Raw genomic sequence first — 15,689 nt, 5'->3', positions numbered from 1 at the left:
TGCCATGATCTTAGTTTTTTTAATGTTGAGTTTTAAAGACTTACTGATCATGGCCCTGCCCACCAGAGCAAGACCCAGTTTTCCCCACAGCCATTCCCTCCCATCAGGAAGCTTGCATAAACCTCTTATCCTCATCCATCAGAGGGCAGACAGAAGAAGCAAGAATTGCAATCCCATGGCCTCCAGAATGAAAACTGCAATCACAGAAAACTATTCACAGGAGTTATTTATCAGCCAAACAACTCTTTATTAAGGAAAGTGAAAGTGAAGGTCACTCAGTCATGTCCAACTCTTTGCGACCCCATGGACTATACAGTCCATGGAATTCTCCAGGCCAGAATACTGGAGTGGGTAGCCTTTGCCTTCTCCAGGGATCAAACCCAGGTCTCCCACATTGCAGGCAGATTCTTTACCAGCTGAGCCACAAGGGAAGCCCAAGAGTACTGGAGTGGGTAGCCTATCCCTTCTCCAGCAGATCTTCCTGACCCAGGGATTGAACCGGGGTCTCCCGCACTGCAGGCGGATTTTTTACCAACTGATAAGGAAGCTGACTCTAATTTTAATAGCTATGTGAATAAAAACTAAGCATTATAATCAGTTGCCCCTTAGAAATTCACTCCTAGTTCTCCTTATCACAAACAGAAATAATTTTGAGGGTGTTTGGTCCAGACAGGTGGTACTCAAATGTGGTTTACCCTAACTGGGTAAGCTGAGTCACTGTATATTGTACTACAGTAAACTGGTGATGGGGAAATGTTTTGGGAGGAAATGCAGGGCTCTTGACCAGGTACTCAAGACTCTGTAGACATTCCCTCCCAATTGGATGAAGAATATATTCAGGAAAGAGAAACCAGGAAGTGGTGCAATAGCATGATGGTTGAGGGAAAGAGGAATGCTTACCCCGTAAGAGGGCCACTCAAGACTGCCATGGTTGTTATTTTTCAGCATATTTCTCAAACAATTTATCTGTGCTATGTTCCAAAGACTAAACTAAACCCTGGGGCTGGAGTTGTGTATTTGATATTTTCCCCTGCCCTCAAGAATTTAAGTTCTGGTAGAAAGCAGAGAAGTAAATAATCATTGCAACATCGATGCAGGAAGCAAGATAATTCTTCAAAGTGACCCTCCTCCCTCTGTGTCACTTTGCTGTTGTTTAGTTGCTCAGTTGTGTCTGACTCTTTGCGACCCCATGGGCTGTAACCCACCAGGCTCCTCTGTCCATGGAATTTCCCAGGCAAGAATACTGGAGTGGGTTGCCATTTCCTACTCCAGGGGATCTTCCTGACCCAGGGCTCAAACTGGAGGCTCCTGTGCCTCCTGCATTGGCAGGCAAATTCTTTACCACTGAGCCAAAAGCTATTTCCAAACTATATGGAATGGATTTTTGGTAAAGAATCCACTTGCCAGTGCAGGAAGCTGGGTTCAATCCCAGGCTTGAGGAGATCCCCTGGAAAAGGAAATGGCAACCCACTCCAGTATTCTTGCCTGGAAAATCCCATGACAGAGGAGCCTGGTGGGTTACAGTCCACGGGGTCACAAAGAGTCAGACACGACTGAGCGACTAGCTAGCAACAACAAAGTGACACAGCAGGAAGAGGGCCACTTGGAGGATTCATCTTGCTTTTCATGATGCCAACAGACAGAAACTCCAAGGAAGCAGGCTCTACATCAAAATAAAAAGGACTTTTCTCATTGTCAGAGCTGCCTGAAAAGAGGATGGACAAAAGCAAATGAGGTTCTCTCCATGAAAATGCTCAAGCAAAACTGAAAATCTATGGATAGAGGACAGTTTAACACATTGCCTGAGTATATGTTCTCAAACAGGCCTTTTCAAACTTGAAACTATTGACATTTTAGCCATTTTGTAATGAGAGCAAACCCCACCCACTGAGTGTCTGAGAATGAGAAGCAAAACTATCTCTGGACATTGAAAAATGTCCCCTGGAGGGGAGGGGGATGCTCCTCCTAGTGTAGAATTCCCATGATAAAGGAAATCAGAATTGAATTTGAACCCTGGCTCTGACATCATCTAGCTGTGTAATCTAGGGCAAGCTATTAAGTTCAGTAAGCCTCAGTGTTCTCTTCAATAAAATGGAAATACTGTGAGCATCACCTAATAGCTTCAAGAGAGGATTTAGGAGATGGTGAAGTTAAATGCTCAGTAACGTGTAGCTACAGTAATGGTTGACGTTCTCAAGTGGACAGAAGCTGAAGGCAAAGCAGTAGACAGGCAACTCTGAAGTTTCTTTCAACCTGAAATGCCTTAATACTAAGTGAAAATCACTGCCTAATTTTTCTATAGATTAATATTATTCTTAAATAAGACTTGCTTGAAGAGTAAGTAGAATATCTCATCACAAGCAGACATAAGAAGAATCTCTTTTTCATCAACATTTGAGTAATGAATGGACATTTGCTAAACTTAACTTTGAAAATCCAAGTGCATCGCATCACAGAACAGTTTCTCAACTCCCATTCATTCTTCCCAACCCCTATTGTTGATGAAAACAATAGTGGAAACTGCTTTAATCCCTGCCTTGTATAATCAGGTTCTTGTGAGGATTACATTAGTTCATGTAGACTAAATGCTTTGATATTACTATAGAATATAATGTGCTTTAGGAACACAAGTCACGATTATCTTTGCCAGAGAAAATCACTAACTGAGCTCATGAGTATATCTAGGAATTCAACAAGAAAACAAGAGAGAAAGTACATGTTTAACACAGGTGTCTGGTGAAACATGGAGGTATATAAACTTTGGCAGGGCTAATAGTCTGAACTTCCTAATAGTCTTTGCTAATGAGTTTAATTTAACTGAGGGTTTAAAAGAGTGTGTTTGCACTGCTGTATTTAAAATGGATAACCAACAATGTCCTACTGTATAGCTCCTGGAACTCAGCTCAAAGTTATGAGGCAGCCTGGGTAGGAAGGAAGTTTGGGGGAGAATGGGTACATGTATACATATGCCTGAGACCCTTTGCTGTCCACCTTTAACTATCACTTCCCTGGTGGTTCAGCTGGGTAAAGAATCCACCTGCAATGTGGGAGACCTGGGTTCAGTCCCTGGGTTGGGAAGATCCACTGGAGAAGGCAACAGCTACCCACTCCAGTATTCTGGCCTGGAGAATTCCATGGACTGTATAGTCCATGGACTCTCAAAGAGTCGGACACAACTAAAACTCACTTTCACTTTAACTATCACAACATCGTTAATAGGCTATACTCAAATATAAAATAAAAATAAAAGAGTGTGGCTGAGTATGTGTGTATAGGAGTAGGTGAGGGAATGAATGGATTGGGATCAAGAACTGGATGAGATTATAGAACTGGAGGATGGACTGTAGGTGGGGTACATTTGCTCACTGCTCCCAATCCTTATTCCCTCGTGTATTAGAGTCAAACATGAGTGTTACTTGCCTCAAGACTTCCCAATAGAGTGGGGAGATATTTTTCCATCTGGTTAATGTTGTGTTTTGCCATAGAATTTGTTCAGTCAATGAAAAGTGGACAGAAGTGACAGTATATGCCAGTTCCAAGCCATGGCCTTCAGAGGAATCACACACCCTTATGGTTTCTTGTGATCCATCCTGAGAAGAGTCAGAATGCAAAGGCATGAAGCAGACCTGGACTTGACAAGAGCCTGGAGTCTAGTCTGACCCACCAAAGATGGTCTAAATCTGCTGACCCACAGTCACCCTGAAGATCTGTGAGCACGAAAATAAATGACTGACATTTAAATCATTGATATTTTGAGACTGTTTGCAGCAAAGCTTGACTAATATATCAGAGACCTTGCAGTAGCCATTGATTCATTCAGTTAATACATATTGAGCTTATACTGTACGTCAGGCACTATTCCTAGAACTGGAGCTACATCAAAGAACAAAATGGACAAAAATGCGTCTTGCATTTAAATGATGGCCGTTATTCAGGTGAGAATTCTTAGGACCAATACTGTGGCTATGAATTTGGGAATAAAGATTATTTTTACTTGACTGTAAAAATTACAACACAGTTTTAATAGTTTATGAGAACATATGTCCAGTAACCACCCCACAAAGTTTCATCCAAGAAAATTGAATTTAGGAGGGTTAAGTGACGAATGAGGGGTCACTTTGCAGACATATTGGGGATGCCATTATAAACATAAAGCCCTTACTTTGCCTCTGAATTACCTGGGATGTTCTAAATTATGACAGTCCAGGCCATGTCCCATAGATTCAGATTTGATTCATTGAGAATCAAGCATCAATTTTGTTTTCGTTTGTTTTAATTTTTCAGGTGATTCTAATAAGCCAGCATATTTGAGAACCACCATATTGCAGACAGACTGTACCAGTCAAACAGACATCAAATGCAGCAGATATAATAGTGCCTATCAATAATGACTTCACTTCTAAACCATGGAAGGTTTGAGTTCAGAGATCTCTGAGTTCCCAGGTCAGAGCATCTACAGTCTATGAACTGTTCCAGCAGCAGACACAAAAAGAGTTGACATTTGCTTTTATTATAACTACTTTAAAAACTTCAGCCTAGGATTTCTGTCACTGATCAAGAAGGTAAACTTTCTAATTCAGTAAATTTGAGTTATTCCTGATATGAATTGATATGAATGACACATTGTCATTTCAGGATAAACATATCTAAAGCTATGTTTTTAAAAGCAAACTGCTTCAACATAAAAGACCCAGAAACCTTTTAGTTAAGTCAAAAATTCATCAAATGTTATTAAATTTTGTTTGCCTTGTTTTCCCCCAAAACAGTTTGGAGGGTAGGCTCCTTGGAAAGCAATCAAGGTAGTTTCTGCCTGGGCCAGGAAACGAGCAATCGAATTCCAGTTCTCATTGTCAGGAGCAATTTTTTTCTAGTTGTGATTTGTCAGCAGTTCCAGGGATCAATGACTCTCTGGTGAAATGGGACAACTCAGAGGAGTGGGTGGTTTTTACACGTCATTTCTTCCTTTCTGTCAAGTAATTTGGGTAGTGATAGAATAGATCTCATGGGGAAAAGTCTTTTAAATATTACGAAAGAAAAATCCTTTCCTCTGTGTCTTACATGCATGTGTGCTAGGTCGCTAAGTGTGCTTCCATTCTGTCTGACTCTTTGCAACCTCATGGACTATATATAGCCCAACAGGCTCCTCTATCCATGGGATTCTCCAGGCAAGAATATTGGAGTGGGTTGCCATTTCCTTCTTCAGGGAATCTTCCCGACCCAGGAATCAAACCTGCAGCTCCTGCAGCTCCTGCTTTGCGGGTGGATTCTTTACCACTGAGTCACCTGGGAAGCCCCTACATCTTACAACCATAGTTAAATATATGTCAGCCTAGTAAATAACAACTAGCTAATAAACTTGGTAGAGGCACATTGGTAAAAAATGCTTTGCCGAAGTACGTTCATTGGCCCAGACCTGGGAAAAACTTCTTCGTGTTTGAATACTACTTACTTACATCGGCCTTTTGTCCAGTTCCCAGATTGGATTGGACATAGTCACAAAAATGAAAATGAACACCACCAACACACATTTTGATTCTCTGCTGTCTTTGTCTACTTTTGACATCTGTGTATACTCCAGGAAAGCACTGGTCATTGATCTATAAGAATGACACAACATGGATGGAGAAGGTCCAGAAAAAATTAAATTAATAGTCAAAAGATAAGGCAAGCTGCCATATGAATCTACAGAGCCAACAAACAAACAAAACCCACAGACTGAAGAGGGATATGGTTGAAGTTGATTAAACCATTACATATGTGGACAAAACAACTAGATTTGGGTCAACAAATTCCAATAACAGTACTAAAGTATACCCACCTTAAATACTTAAGGAAGAAATTTCTAGTAAACTGCATACTGATTTCTGATATACAAACCAATAACCAGTGAAACTGGGTTTCTATTTTTTCCATTTCACAAATAGTAACCCAAAGCTAAGATTTTAAGTGACTCACAGAAGGTTGTACAACTAGTATATATGAATATAATAATAATAAAGACTTCTCTGGTGGCTCAGTGGTTAAGACACTGTGCTTCCATTGCAAAAGGCAGAGGTTTGATCCCTCATCAGGGAACTAAGACCCCACATGATGCAAGGCCAAAATAAACAGATAAGTAAATTAATTAAATAATTGCTGGATACTAACAAAAAACGAAAAGTAAAAAATATGTTAATAAAATAGTAATAATAACTGTCTTTAGGTTTTTAGCATGTGCTAGCTGCTGTGCTAAGCATTTTCATGTATTATCTTGTCCTTTTAAACCTTGCAACAACACTTTAAATTAGGTATTGCTATTATCCGCTTTATACAGTCAGGAAGCTGACTTTTAAGTAGCCATGTAAAAATACCATTACTTCTTATCTCACAATTACATGGTCAGTATACAATGGAAGGAATTTTGTAAACAAGGCCATCTGATTCCAATATTCACACTGACCAGACCAACTAACTGTAAAATCCCTAAGGCATTCTACTTCAGGGTACACATGTGAGTGTATGAATCCTCAAAAAAGAATGATGAAAGAAACACATACTTATAAGTGGCAACCCTGAGATTAATATGTAAGCCTTCTGAATGCAAGTCTGGTCAGAGGAGGCCTCACTGAGGAGATGCTGGGGTCCAACACGCACCTGGCAGAAGAGCCTTCCAGGCAGAAGGAAGACCCAGTGCAGAGGCTGAGACACGCATCTTAGGAAACAGCCAGGAGGCCAGTGTGTCTGCTGCTCACTGGGCAAAGCGAAGAAAGGGAGAAAAGAAGCGAGAGAGGTGACAACAGGCCAGATCAAGTACAGCAGACAAGGTGAGTCTTTCTGAACTTCCCAGAGCATGACTTCCACCTCTGCTCTCTGCACCCTGCACCCAGAGAGAGGAGACAACTGGACACACGAGCATCAATAATCAAAGTATAGACAACCTGGATATTCAGCCATGTGTGTGTGTTAGCCACTCAGTCCTGTCCAACTCTTTGCAATCCCATGGACTATAGCCAGTCTCCTTTATCCATGGAATCCTCCAGGCAAGAATACTGGAGTGGGTAGTCATTCCCTTCTCCAGGGTATCTTCCCAACCCAGGAATCGAACCTGGGCCTCCTGCATTGCAGGCAGATTCTTTACCATCAGAGCCATCAGGGAAGCCCCCATATTCAGTTATAACAGTCATAATTTTGAAGAAAATTGGTACATATTTTTAAAATATCATTCCAGTGGAACCTAAAATGTGGAATTCTTGCTGTTTGGATATGGGATATGATTCAGAATTGAAGAGAAAAATTATTTCTCCCTGTGGCCAGGAAGGAATTTGATACTACATGTTATGACAAGCAATCCCTTAAATTTATACTAAATTCTTCCTGCTGTCATTTCAGAGCATTTCTTCTTGTTAAGTCCTGAGAGTAGGTAATAACCAGGGGATATTTTTGCAAAATACCGTATGCTTTCTGAAGAACTGTTGCCAAGAAAAATTTTGCCAGGTCCCATGTGACAAAAGAACAGAGCAGTCCATTTCAAATATACACCCCCAGATGATCCCAAAGACACATATGTGTACAAATGCATATACACACGCATGACTATACCAAATAACAACAAGGACGAATGCCAGACCGTCGGGCTGGGTGCTCAGCGCCTCCCATACAACTTGCTTCTGGTGCCCCCCACACAGCAATCCGCAAAGTGGAGGCTCTCTGGTCCTAGCCTCTGAACCTCCAGCTCCTCCCACAACCTGACACCCACATGCTTCCCTGGGAGCCCCACCTCTGCTACAGACCACAACCCAGTTACTCAAGGGCATCTGATTTTCACAAACATCGTGACAGAATGACCCTCCAGATACACACTCTACCCACGAGCTAACTCATAGGTGTCCTATTGGATATTATCCTGGTTATAGGTTTAAAACATTCCAGCGTCTTTCCCAAGTCACCACCAATTTTCACTGGTTCTCCAATAATTAAAAATTCTCCTCTAAATTCAACAGTTAGGGGTATTATCTGTTCTTATTAGTTTTCTCCCTTTTCACAACCCCTGTTCTGGTTAAACTTCACTTGTGACTCCAGATACATCTCCTACTTAGCCCTAAGAGACCAACAACCTCTGGAAAACTGCATCACGTGGGCCCCCTCATCCTCTGGATTTCCACTGCGTTTGGCTAAACCAGGAGAAGAAGAGAGAGGTCGATGTTTCTTCCCTCTTCTCATCTTGCTCAACACTGCAACTCGGATGCATTGTCCCCTCCGTCATCTTCTCCTTAGCTTTGTTAACACTATGCCCCTGTTGGTTGTAACCTTAGGAGCTTCCAGGTGAAATGCGAAATCAGCTCCCAAATACAGAGGGAAGGTAACTTTAAAAGAATGAGGCAGACCACCCAGATTGGTAGGTAGCAATAATAATAACAAGCAAGGGAACTTATATATGAGGCTTGTCTTATATAAGATGAGTAAAACTCAGCATCCACCTGCAGAATCATTTTTTATATAATTAATTTATTTTTAATTGGAAGATAACTGCCTTCCAATGTTGTATTGGTTTCTGCCATCCAGATCCAGATCAGTCGCTCAGTTGTGTCCGACTCTTTGTGACCCCATGAATCGCAGCACGCCAGGCCTCCCTGTCCATCACCAACTCCCAGAGTTCACTGAGACTCATGTCCATCGAGTCAGTGATGCCATCCAGCCATCTCATCCTCTGACATCCCCTTCTCCTCTTGCCCCCAATCCCTCCCAGCATCAGAGTCTTTTCCAATGAGTCAACTCTTCCCATGAGGTGGCCAAAGTACTGGAGTTTCAGCTTTAGCATCTTTCCCTCCAAAGAAAACCCAGGGCTGATCTCCTTCAGAATGGACTGGTTGGATCTCCTTGCAGTCCAAGGGATTCTCAAGAGTCTTCTCCAACACCACAGTTCAAAAGCATCAATTCTTCAGCGCTCAGCCTTCTTCATAGTCCAACTCTCATATCCATACATGACCACTGGAAAAACCATAGCCTTGACTAGACGAACCTTTGTTGGCAAAATAATGTCTCTGCTTTTCAATATGCTATCTAGGTTGGTCATAACTTTCCTTCCAAGGAGTAAGCGCCTTTTAATTTCATGGCTGCAGTCACCATCTGCAGTGATTTTGGAGCCCCCCCCCCAAAAAAAGTCTGACACTGTTTCCACTGTTTCCCCATCTATTTCCCGTGAAGTGACGGGACCAGATGCCATGATCTTCGTTTTCTGAATGTTGAGCTTTAAGCCAACTTTTTCACTCTCCACTTTCACTTTCATCAAGAGGCTTTTTAGTTCCTCTTCACTTTCTGCCATAAGGGTGGTGTCATCTGCATATCGGAGGTTATTGATATTTCTCCCAGCAATCTTGATTCCAGCTTGTGTTTCTTCTAGTCCAGCGTTTCTCATGATGTACTCTGCATAGAAGTTAAACAAACAGGGTGACAATATACAGCCTTGACATACTCCTTTTCCTATTTGGAACCAGTCTGTTGTTCCATTTCCAGTTCTAACTGTTGCTTCCTGACCTGCATATAGGTTTCTTAAGAGGCAGGTCAGGTGGTCTGGTATTCCCATCTCTTGCAGAATTTTCCACAGTTTGTTGTGATCCACACAGTCAAAGGCTTTGGCATAGTCAATAAAGCAGAAATAGATGTTTTTCTGGAACTCTCTTGCTTTTTCGATCATCCAGTGAATGTTGGCAATTTGATCTCTGATTCCTCTGCCTTTTCTAAAACCAGCTTGAACATCAGGAAGTTCACGGTTCACATATTGCTGAAGCCTGGCTTGGAGAATTTTGGGCATTACTTTACTAGCGTGTGAGATGAGTGCAATTGTGCAGCAGTTTGAGCATTCTTTGGCATTGCTTTTCTTTGGGATTGGAATGAAAACTGACCTTTTCCAGTCCTGTGGCCACTGCTGAGTTTTACAAATTTGCTGGCATATTGGGTGCAGCACTTTCACAGCATCATCTTTCAGGATTTGGAATAGCTCAACTGGAATTCAGGGAGAGAAGGCAATGGCACTCCACTCCAGTACTGTTGCCCGGAAAATCCCATGGATGGAGGAGCCTGGTAGGCTGCAGTCCATGGGGTCACTAAGAGTCAGACACGACTGAGTGACTTCACTTTCACTTTTCACTTTCATGCATTGGAGAAGGAAATGGCAACACACTCCAGTGTTCTTGCCTGGAGAATCCCAGGGATGGAGAAGCCTGGTAGGCTGCAGTCCATGGGGTCGCCCAGAGTCGGACACGACTGAAGTGACTTGGCAGGCAGGCAGCAACTGGAATTCTATCACCTCCACTAGCTTTGTTCATAGTGATCCTAAGACCCACTTGACTTCACATTCCAGGATGTCTGGCTCTAGGTCAGTGATCACACCATCGTGATTATCTGGGTCATGAAGATCTTTTTTGTACAGTTCTTCTGTGTATTCTTGCCATCTCTTCTTAATATCTTCTGCTTCTGTTAGGTCCATACCATTGCTGTCCTTTATCAAACCCATCTTTGCATGAAATGTTCCTTTGGTATCTCTGATTTTCTTGAAGAGATCTCTAGTCTTTCCCATTCTGTTGTTTTCCTCTATTTCTTTGCATTGATCACTGAAGAAAGTGTTCTTATCTCTTCTTGCTATTCTTTGGAACTCTGCTTTCAGATGTTTATATCTTTCCTTTTCTCCTTTGCTTTTCGCTTCTCTTCTTTTCACAGCTATTTGTAAGGCCTCCCCAGACAGCCATTTTGCTTTTTTGCATTTCTTTTCCATGGAGATGGTCTTGATCCCTGTCTCCTATACAATGTCACGAACCTCATTCCATAGTTCATCAGGCACTCTATCTATCAGATCTAGGCTCTTAAATCTATTTCTCACTTCCACTGTATAATCATAAGGGATTTGATTTAGGTCATACCTGAATGGTCTAGTGGTTTTCCCTACTTTCTTCAATTTCAGTCTGAATTTGGCAATAAGGAGTTCATGATCTGAGCCACAGTCAGCTCCTGGTCTTGTTTTTGCTGACTGTATAGAGCTTCTCCATCTTTGGCTGCAAAGAATATAATCAATCTGATTTCGGTGTTGACCATCTGGTGATGTCCACGTATAGAGTCTTCTCTTGTGTTGTTGGAAGAGGGTGTTTGCTATGACCAGTGCATTTTCTTGGCAAAACTCTATTAGTCTTTGCCCTGCTTCATTTCATATTCCAAGGCCAAATTTGCTTGTTACTCCAGGTGTTTCTTGACTTCCTACTTTTGCATTCCAGTCCCCTATAATGAAAAGGACATCTTTTTTGGGTGTTAGTTCTAAAAGATCTTATAGGTCTTCATAGAACCATTCAACCTCAGCTTCTTCAGCATTACTGGTTGGGGCATAGACTTGGATTACTGTGATATTGAATGGTTTGCCTTGGAAACGAACAGAGATCATTCTGTCGTTTTTGAGATTGCATCCAAGTACTGAATTTCAGACTCTTTTGTTGACCATGATGGCTACTCCATTTCTTCTGAGAGATTCCTGCCCACAGTAGTAGATATAATGGTCATCTGAGTTAAATTCACCCATTCCAGTCCATTTGAGTTCGCTGATTCCTAGAATGTCGACATTCACTCTTGCCATCTCTTGTTTGACCACTTCCAATTTGCCTTGATTCATGGACCTGACATCCAGGTTCCTATGCAATATTGCTCTTTACAGCATCGGATCTTGCTTCTATCACCAGTCACATCCACAGCTGTGTATTCTTTTTTGCTTTGGCTCCATCCCTTCATTGTTTCTGGAGTTGTTTCTCCACTGATCTCCAGTAGCATATTGGGCACCTACTGACCTGAGGAGTTCCTCTTTCAGTATCCTATCATTTTGCCTTTAATACTGTTCATGGGGTTCTCAAGGCAAGAATACTGAAGTGGTTTGCCATTCCCTTCTCCAGTGGACCACATTCTGTCAGATCTGTCCACCATGACCCACCCATCTTGGGTTGCCCCAAGGGCATGGCTTAGTTTCATTGAGTTAGACAAGGCTATGGTCCTAGTGTGATTAGATTGACTAGTTTTCTGTGAGTATGGTTTCAGTGTGTTTGCCCTCTGATGCCCTCTTGCAACACCTACTGTCTTACTTGGGTTTCTATTACCTTGGACAAGGGGTATCTCTTCACAGCTGCTCCAGCAAAGCGCAGCCATTGCTCCCTACCTTGGACGAGGGGTATCTCCTCACCGCCACCCTTCCTGACCGTCAACGTGGGATAGCTCCTCTAGGCCCTCCTGCGCCCGTGCAGCCACGGCTCCTTGGACGTGGGGTTGGTCCTCCCGGCCATCGCCCCTGGCCTCGGGCATGGGGTTGCTACATCAAATTAAATCAGCCATATGTATACACATGTCCCCTCCCTCGTGAACCTCCCTCTCACCTCCCTCGCCATCCCACCCCTCTAGGTTGTCACAGAACTCCAGGCTGAGCTCCCTGCACTGTATACCAAGTTCCTATTAGCTATCTATTTTACATATGGCAATGTATATATTAGGGCTTGGTGGCTCAGATGGTAAAAATCTGCCTGCAATACAGGAGACCCAGGTTCAATCCCTGAGTTGGGGAGATCCCTGGAGAAGGGAATGGCTACCCACTCCAGTATACTTGACTGGAGAATCCCATGGACAGAGAAGCCTGGTGGGCTACAGTTCATGGGGGTCACAAAGCATCCGACATGATTAAGCAACTAACACTTTCACTTTTCACTTTCATGTATATATTTCAGTGCTACTCTCTCAATTCATCCCACCTCTTCTTCCTCCTCTGTGTCTATAAGTCTGTTTTCTATGTCTGAGTCTCTATTCCTGCCCTCACCTGTAGAATCTTAAAAGTTAACCTAGAGGCCTGAACAGGGTTCAGTCATGGATACAATCCAGATGGCCTGAACACATTGCTCTCTCAAGGCTGTGTACTTGGGGCAACTCCTAGCTTGGGGAAGCCAGAGGAATATTCATTTCCCAGGTCTAACTCACAGGTCAAGCAGGGGTCATGTCCTCTCAATGACCTTCCCCAACAGTCCTGCCTTTGTCCCTTACACCGTAATGGTGGTAACAAGTTCCCCTTGTTGTTAGTCTCTGGGTGCAGGAACATCCTTTGTTGATTTTCTTAACTCTGACCACACTGCTGTAGGTAGTTTCTTTATTAGACTCTCTTTAGGTAATCTATCTCAATAGAATCCTGTTTTTCTCCAGAACCCTACTAATACACCAGACCTGGTCTATTTTCAGTTCTTTCTCACTGGATAAATGTTTACTTTTCCCTTTGGACTAAAGTCTAATTCCATTTGCCTCACTTCTAAACAGTTCCCACAGAATATGCAAACACTAAGTCCAATATTTTTCAGGTTCTACCCACATTCTTTATTCCCCTTGGTTTGACACTCAGCTTCATCCCAAATTTCCCTGAAAGTATTCATATGTTTAATCAAGCAATATTCATTAAGGACTTAAGGATATCAAACATCATGACTAAGACACAGTCCCCACTTTCAAGTAGCTTGCTATCCCGTGAAAAAAAATAAAATAAAATAAAATAAAATAAAATAAACCAGAAAAATATTAATAATAATGAGGAAGGGAAGAAAGGAAGAACAGTACGACTCAGTATGAGGAACAATGAATTTAATCTCAGGGAGCCTAGAGAAGTGATGTCCAAGGTGAGACGTGAAGGATACGAAAGTGAGCGCTATATTTAAATGGATAACCAAAGATCTGCTGTATGGCACATGGAACTCTGCTCAATATTATGTGGCAGCCTGAACACGAGGGGAGTTTGGAGCAGAATGGATGCACATATATGTACAGCTGAGTCCCTTTGCTGTCAATCTGAAATTGTCACAACATTGTTAATTGGCCATACCCCAATGCAAAATTTGATAATGAAATTAGATTAAAAATAAAATTAAAAAGAATAATCAAGTGTGAAGTAGGAGAAAGGTAGAGGGAGGTGGAAGAGAGCATGGACAGACACTTAGAATGTGGCCCAGGAAACAGAGTGTTCATCAGAGCTGGAGCAAAGATTGTAAAAGAGAAAACAGGAAGAGATGAAGCTGGGATGAGAAGAGGAGGCAGATTACCCAGGTCTTGTGAGCCTCTTTTTAAGGAGTTTGGACTTTATCAAAAAATCAGTATGGAATCATTGAAGAGTGTTAAGCTGAGAAATACCAAAATCAGATACGTGTTCCAGAAATTCCAAGACAGCTATCAAGTTGAGAATGAATGACAGGGAGCAAGACTGCTCAAGGCAATAGTGGCAACCTGACCTAGACAGTGCTGGTGAAGACTGTAAGAGCTGGTAGAATTATTAAAATGTTTAGATGTTAGGGTCAATAGGATTTGGTGGTTATTGGGATGTAGAAGGTGAGGGAGATGGAGAAACAAAAAGGCACACTCAAATCTGTGGTTTAAGCAAGAATATGCTTAACACAGCAAGACGAGAAGGTCAAAGGTAGAAAGACTCCTTAATGGTGCAACTGAGTTTGAGGTCTGGTTGGATTTCCAGTGGAAAAGTGTCTGTGAGCGGATGAGCATGCAGGACCAGGCCTAAGCAGAGACAACCGACTGTCACCATCATGGTTGGCTGTTATGGGAAACCCCTCACTCTCCTAATGCCTTTCTTTGCTTTAACTATATTTCCAGCAGTTACCTTAGCCTCTTATCTCACATTCACCTAATTTAGGGTCCTCATTCCTTTCTCATGGGGTGTCAAAGAGCAGGACACGACTCAGTGACTGAACACACACAACACACATTACTTTTCAGAAACATAGTTTCCTTTTTAAATGTCCACATCTTTTTTTTCCAGAATGTCCACAAGCTTAATTTCTTTATAATACCAACGACCAGCATAACCAACTTGCTTGAGGAAGCTAGGAGTCCTTCTCTTCTCACTTACTCCCAACCTCCACCTTCAGACTGGCGTTGGGCTCCTACCTTCCAAGTCCCAACAAGTAACCATTTCCCCACAATACCTATAATTCAAATTCAGTCCCCAGCTCTAGCCAAGGGGACCCCACGTCCCCTTTAACATTTGAGTAGGGGGTATTTTCAATAAGCTGTGTCCATGTGAGTAAAAGATACACATTCCCACCTGCAGGAGATATCAATCATTCATTAGGGAAGTCAAGAGTGCCTGCTCTAAGAGTAAAGCACTAAGAAAAGAAACAGCGTCTTCTGCTAAGAACAGGTGTATTTCAGCTTCCAATAGCCCCTCTCCGCTTCCCATTGAGCTCAGCCCCCAGAGGCTCAGGATAAATCTAAATCAACCTTCCTTCCTCCAAAGCCAAATCTCTGCCAAGAGTTGACAAGCTTATTCACTGGCCAGACCTAAATCTTCAGCTCTGCTTTTCTCATCAACTACAACCTGCACCTGTGGTTGAACCCTTGCTCTCTCCCCAGTGAAGGAACCAGCAAAGGAACACACAGGACTCCTTGGGAGTTGAACATTGGTGTTCTCCCACCCTTACTAGCCAATACCTTAAATTCACTTCAATTACACATACATTTACTGAGCACCTCTTATGTTCCAGGGTCTGTGAGCAGCCCTTTACACACAAATTTTAAAAATAAATATGTTAAGTTACCATCCCTGCACTTGAAAAGATTACTGTTTGGAGGGGGATAAAGGTGTGCAATAAATAACCACAGTATATTATGATGAAGAGTATCTTTTAAGTGTCAGGGGAATACAG

Source organism: Bos taurus, chromosome 14, assembly GCF_002263795.3.
Source record: "Bos taurus isolate L1 Dominette 01449 registration number 42190680 breed Hereford chromosome 14, ARS-UCD2.0, whole genome shotgun sequence".
Lineage (NCBI taxonomy): Eukaryota > Metazoa > Chordata > Mammalia > Artiodactyla > Bovidae > Bos > Bos taurus.
Note: the sequence above shows the minus strand (reverse complement) of the source record.